Genomic DNA, 7,064 nt, shown 5'->3' with positions numbered 1-7,064 from the left:
CCTCAAATGGTTCCGACGGACTTGGTAATATCAGAATAGGAGCAGTAGTTAACCTTCTCTTTAACTCTTGGAAACCTTCTTCACATTTTGAGTCCCAACCAAACGCTTGCCCCTTTCTAGTCAACATCGTCAACGGTAACGCCAACTTAGAAAATCCCTCAATGAATTTCCTATAATAACCTGCAAGTCCAAGAAAACTCCTTATCTCAGAAACTGACTTCGGAGCTTCCCACTTAGATACCGCTTCTATCTTAGAAGGATCAACAGCAACACCACCTCTTGAAACCACATGACCAAGAAAACTAACCTCTTCTAACCAAAATTCACACTTGAACAGTTTAGCAAATAACTTCTTTTCTCGTAGAACTCCTAAAACCACTCTCAAATGTTCAGCATGCTCTTCTTCAGATTTCGAATACACCAAAATATCGTCAATAAACACCACAACAAACTTGTCTAGGTACGGATGGAAAATCCTATTCATATACTCCATAAATACCCCAGGCGCATTAGTCACACCAAAAGGCATTACAGAATACTCATAATGTCCATACCTTGTTCTGAAAGCAGTCTTCTGAATATCCTCAGTTTTCACACGTATCTGATGATACCCCGATCTCAAATCTATTTTGCTGAACACACTCGCACCAACCAACTGATCGATCAAATCATCAATCCTCGGCAAAGGATACCGATTCTTGATCGTCACTTTATTCAGTTGCCTGTAGTCCACACACAACCTTATCGTACCTTCTTTCTTCTTAACCAATAACACTGGTGCGCCCCACGGTGACACACTCGGACGAATAAATTTCTTATCCAACAGATCTTCCAGCTGACTCTTCAATTCAGTTAACTCAACAGCAGACATACGGTACGGAGCCATCGATATCGGCCTAGTACCAGGTACCAAATCAATCGAGAACTCAACTTCACGCTCTGGCGGTAATTCATTCACTTCTTCAGGAAACACATCAGGAAAATCACACACCACGGCTAGATCGCAAATCGCCAGTTTATCTTTAGCCTCCAAAGTCGCTAACAGCATAAACAACTCTGCCCCATCTGCTACTGCCTCATTCACCTGCCTTGCTGATAGAAACAAACTCTTTCCTTCCTCAATCTCAGGAAAGATCACAGTCTTATCAAAACAGTTGATATAAACTCGGTTAAACACCAACCAGTTCATACCCAGGATAACATCAATCTGCACTAGTGGAAGACACACGAGGTCCATCCCAAAGTCTCTACCAAAAATACTCAAAGGGCAATTTAAACAAACTGAAGTAGTAGTCACTGAACCCTTCGCAGGAGTATCAATCACCATACTCCCATGCATCTCAGATATCTCTAATTTAAGTTTCACAGCACAATCCAAAGATATAAAGGAATGAGTCGCACCTGTGTCAATAATAGCTACAAGAGGAAAGCCATTAATATAACACGTACCTCGGATCAAACGATCATCTGCAGAAGTCTCAGAACCCGATAAAGCAAAGACCTTGCCTCCCGACTGGTTCTCTTTCTTCGGCTTAGGACACTGTGGACTGATATGACCCACCTCTCCACAGTTGAAACAAGTCATAGTCTTCAACCGGCACTCTGCAGCCAAGTGACCACCTTTGCCACACTTGAAACACTTCTTCTCAGTACTGGTACACTCATGGATATGATGTCCAGCCTGACCATATCTGTAACACTTAGCAGGGGCACTGGAGTCTCCCCCACTAGGTCTCTTCATCCCACTCTGTCTCTGGAAGCCTTTGCCAGCTGCATACGGCTTCTCACGATCATTCTGATTCTTGCCTTTCCTATCAACCCTCTGTTGATAGCTCTCCGCTCTGGCCTTGGTATCCTGTTCAAAAATCCTGCAACAGTCAACCAAGTCAGAAAACACTCTAATCCGCTGATACCCAATAGCCTGCTTGATCTCGGGACGTAACCCGTTCTCAAACTTCACACATTTTGAAAATTCCCCAGTAGCCTCATCATAGGGAGTGTAATACTTCGACAGCTCTGTGAACTTAGCAGCATACTCAGTAACAGACTGGTTGCCCTGCTTCAATTCTAAGAACTCTATCTCTTTCTTTCCTCTGACATCCTTTGGAAAGTACTTCCTCAGGAATCTCTCTCTGAACACCGCCCAAGTGATCTCAGCACTCCCAGCAGCTTCCAACTCAGTGCGGGCAGCAACCCACCAATCATCTGCTTCCTCTGACAGCATATGCGTACCGAACCTGACCTTCTGGTTATCGGCACACTCAGTCACTCGGAAGATCCTCTCGATCTCCTTCAACCACTTCTGAGCACCATCTGGATCGTATGCTCCCTTGAACATTGGAGGATTGTTCTTCTAGAACTCACTCAGTTGACGAGCAACTCCAAATCCCACAACATTCGGATTCCCTCCAAGTACTCCAGCTAGCATACCCAGAGCCTCAGAAATCGCAGCATCGTCTCTACCTCTTCTAGCCATCTCTATTCTGAAAACCCAACAAGCTAAAACAATAAGTACTGATAGGGTTACACAACACCTATCACATACCGGGAAACAGAATAATTACGACTCGACTCGACCGACTATGCTCTGATACCACTAATGTAACACCCTTCTAAAATACCCCAATAATTAATTAAAACAACAAAATATGAATCAGAGTAGATATGCAATTTCAGGGTGTCACACTTGACACTTCACACCATTCACCAAAATAACTTGTCATGCTCATTTATTAATCAAAATAAAACATTGCACAATTCGCAGCGGATAGAAATCTAACAACATGCAAACCATGTAACACATTTCATGTAAAATTGTTCAACAACCAAAAATGAAAACAAAGTAAAACATCCCGTCCTGATGTTACATATACCAGAGCATGACCCACTAAGGAACTACACTAGACTCCAAGCACTAGCTTCTACTCAATCACTGCTCGTTACCTGAAACATAGTTGTAAGGGTGAGTTCCTCAATCGATATAATAAGCATTATAAAATATCATGTAATGCTAAGTAAATTAACACATTCATCACCCTAATCATATCATACATTCAGCAACGGCAACATCAACTCATAATCATACTCAACACAAACACAAAACACACGTATAATATTGGAATACATCCATTCATATTATACGCCATACATACATTATGAAATGAGACTCCATGCATGCGGTACCGACTATTCGTGAACACATAGTTCAACCTCACCGATCAAACCCAGATACGGCAACCAAGCTCACTAGTCCCACTCATTTGAGACCTAGTGACTCCCTCACTAATTCCTCACCATGGGAATTAGATACCACTATAAAGGCTATGCTATGCATGCTAAATCACCTAGCATGCAAACATCAACAACAATCCACAATGGACATATGCTCACACTCTAAGCCATAAACAGTCCATCCACAATTGCATACATAATAGATATATTCACAGCATTATGCATACCATCATACATCATCAGCATATTTATCACAGAATCATATCATGTCATGCCAAATAATAAATCACAGTATTAGCACACTCTACTAATACCTATACTGCTCAAAACAACGGGAAATGATCCCTACTATATCATACATCAGCTAAATTACATCACTCAGCTGAAACGACCAAAACTGCACAACAACAGCTCAGAAAAATCAACTTCTGCCCATACACGTATGCCTCATGCCCATACGCGTATGGCACATTTCCTAGCCAAGCCCATACAATATGTACACATAATTCAATTCCAAAACGTACACAATATTTAAATATCAATTTTTCACTTTTCAAACAGTGTTAACCTGTTAACGCAATTGGTTAACCCGTTAACGCAAAACAGAATACAAATTTTACAGTATTTCAACAGTGTTAACCGGTTAACGCCCTGGGTTAACCTGTTAACGCAAGACAGAATGCAATTCTAACAGTATTTCAACAGTGTTAACCGGTTAACGCCCTGGGTTAACCTGTTAACGCAAGAGAGAATGCAATTCTAACAGTATTTCAACAGTGTTAACCGGTTAACGCCCTGGGTTAACCTGTTAACGCAAGACAGAAATTAATTTTTTTAATTATCATAACAGTGTTAACCGGTTAACGCCCTGGGTTAACCGGTTAACGCAAGACAGAAAGCTGTTCCTGCGCTAACAACTAACAGAATGCAGAATTACCCGCATTTTTCGCCGTTGGAGGACTTCCGGACCTCCGATTTCGATTCCGTAAAAAGCTACACGTCCAGAAAATTACGACTCATCCAAATATAGATTCATTCACAGTTTTAACGTAATTTATTCATCACAATTCAAGGGTATTTATCAAAACCTAATAATTCCAATTCAAGCCAATTAAGGATTTCAACCTAAAACATGTTCCTACCCATTGACCCAATCATACTAACCCATAATAATAAGGATTTCCCCCCTTACCTGAGTTAATCCGGCAAATCCTTTAACTTCAAGCTTTTCCCTTCTTCAACCCTTTTTCTCTTGCTCTTCCTTTTTGCCCTTTTTCCACTTTTTAGTCGCTTCTCTGTTTTCACGTGTAAAAACCTTTTTACTAAATGGGACTCTTTATTGATTCCAAAAATCGTTCCAATTCCAACTTTATTATTCCAATAATAATAATCCAATAATATTCCAATTATTTAATTAAATTAATAAATATACTAATAATAATATATATGAATGGTTTATCTTTTATTTTGAAAAATAATACCCTCTCATTCATATTATCATCATAATATACTATTAAACTTAAATTAAATAATTATCATATTTTATCGGGGTGTTACAAAGGTCATGCGCGGCGGAAGTGTGCGAAGTTTTCTAGCGTGATGTTTGAGAGGAGAGAGAGAGAACACAGGAGGAAGATGAAAGAAGTGAGTCGTTGGCTCCTTCTTTGTGGTATTTTCACGTTGGGCCTTAGGCTCAAATTGAGCCCGAACTGTTTTGCTTCATACCTCCAGTCCAATAGCGCACCCCCCTTGCGCATGGGCCTATTCCTTATCATTTTAAGGCCCAGTCTGGCCGTTTTGTGAGGCCTTTTCTCATTTTTATCATATTTTTTGAATTAATTGGTATTAGGATAATTAGGATTAGCTTAGGTTAATTTTAGAGTAATTAGATTAATAATTAGGATATTATTTGTTTAGAACTTGATTGTTAATTTTAGATATTAATTTTGATTAATTGTTTTAGATTTTAATTTGGTAATGATTTGTGAGATATTCATTGGTTGGTTAATTTTTTTAGATTTTGTTTTGTTAATGTTTTAGAATCGATTTTGATATTTATTGTTCTTGAATATTATTTTACTTTGATCTAATTTCTAACAATTAACTTCTAACTCTTTACTTTTTCGCATCTAACTTTTAAATTCCGCATCTAACCTCTAACATTTTATTTCCGCTCCTAACATTTAATTTGTGTCATTTACTTTATTTGCTTTTATTTTGCCTTTTTTATCATATTGTATCATCATTCTTCATCTCATTCTAAAATGAACTAAAATGGAATAGACCTTAAAAAATGCAGAAAATACAATAACTCTCAAGCATGGAATGAACATTGGACAATGGACTTAGAAATTGTTGTTAGGACCCCTTGCAAAAGACCTTTGACAAATACTCAACCCGAACATGGAAGGAGCATTCAAGACTCAAGAAGACTTGTAATATTTTACTAGCTTCCTAGTTTAGGAGACTATGCACACACAAGGCTTTCTCTTGGGCTACCTGACAATCAGACCATTTATTTCCGCACTCCCTTGTACTTTACGTGTACCCCCCCCCCCTTTCAGATGTATGCTTTTACTCGCTTTCTTTATTATTGCTTGTTAGCTACTCCTTAGGCATTAGGAACACTCACTCTTTCGCAATCAATAAGCAAACCCTTGATCCAACGGCAAGCGGTCTTTTTTTCAAATCAAACTCGAAAACACAATAAATATGATTAGGATTGTATGCCACGAGCCTTAAGTGGTAAAGAAGGGATGAGAATGAAGCTTTCCTACACTCCTTCTGAATGCTTCGAACACAAGACGTTTGGCTTGGCAGTTCGAGGTATTCGCCTTTATCCATAGTCTTTAGTGCAATCCTAAATCAATAACACATTTCTCAAAACCTAAAAACAATTCAACACACTCAAACCTTTTGTTTGAGCCTTAGGGCGACACCATCGAAAACCCTTCTTCAAGGTAATAAATCAACAAAACAAACAACATTTTTTACTCACGAACTACGGGGCTCTGATTTCTCACTTCAACAAGTGGGCATACGTAGGCACAAGGACCCAATCCTTGGCGATCACACTAATTTAAAATCCACCTACCCTCCGCAAAATCTTTGGCAAGCAAACATTTCAATAACAACATCCATTCAAGCGCAAACATCCTAGATGGTTCCCATGGAGTACCATGGATGTGAGGGGTGCTAATACCTTCCCCTTGCATAACCGACTTCCGAACCTGTTCGTGGTTACGATGACCTTTCTTTGGGGTTTTCTCGATATTTTCCCTTTCCTTTGGAATAAATAAAAACCGATGGTGACTTTGTATTTTTCGCGTAGCGACAACTGGCGACTCTGCTGGGGATACCTCCCTAAGTAAGTCAAGCCTAATCTAGGTTACTTCCTCGCATGTGTGGATGTTTATCCTTTTGGTTGTTTACCTTATTTATTGTCTTTCACTTTAAATTTTGTAATATCTGTTACTTGGCTCCATGGTTCTATGATACCGAATGGATGACACTTTGATTGCAAGAAGCCTTGTGGGAAAGACTCTCTACCTGAGTCTAGAGTGGAACCTTGAGATAGGAGAGGTTGAGTAGTATGGGCCACCAAGAATCTTTTCTCGTAAGGGTCGATACGAGAACCTCTCTTAGAGTAGATTCTTTTGGAGACGTTGACGACTGTCAAGCTTTTGGCGTAAGCGATCAATGTCTTCATTATGATCAATGACTCTAAGGACCTTTGTATAACATTAAACCTTTGGCCTATTAAGATTGATGGTCGCATAGTATGGGTCCCCGAGAAGCTTTTCTCCCGAGGGTCGGTACGAAGATCTCACTCA

The sequence above is a fragment of the Lathyrus oleraceus genome, chromosome 3, assembly GCF_024323335.1.
Source record: "Lathyrus oleraceus cultivar Zhongwan6 chromosome 3, CAAS_Psat_ZW6_1.0, whole genome shotgun sequence".
In the NCBI taxonomy this organism is placed as follows: domain Eukaryota; kingdom Viridiplantae; phylum Streptophyta; class Magnoliopsida; order Fabales; family Fabaceae; genus Lathyrus; species Lathyrus oleraceus.
The sequence above is the reverse complement of the archived record's forward strand: the minus strand, read 5'-3'. Positions refer to the sequence as shown.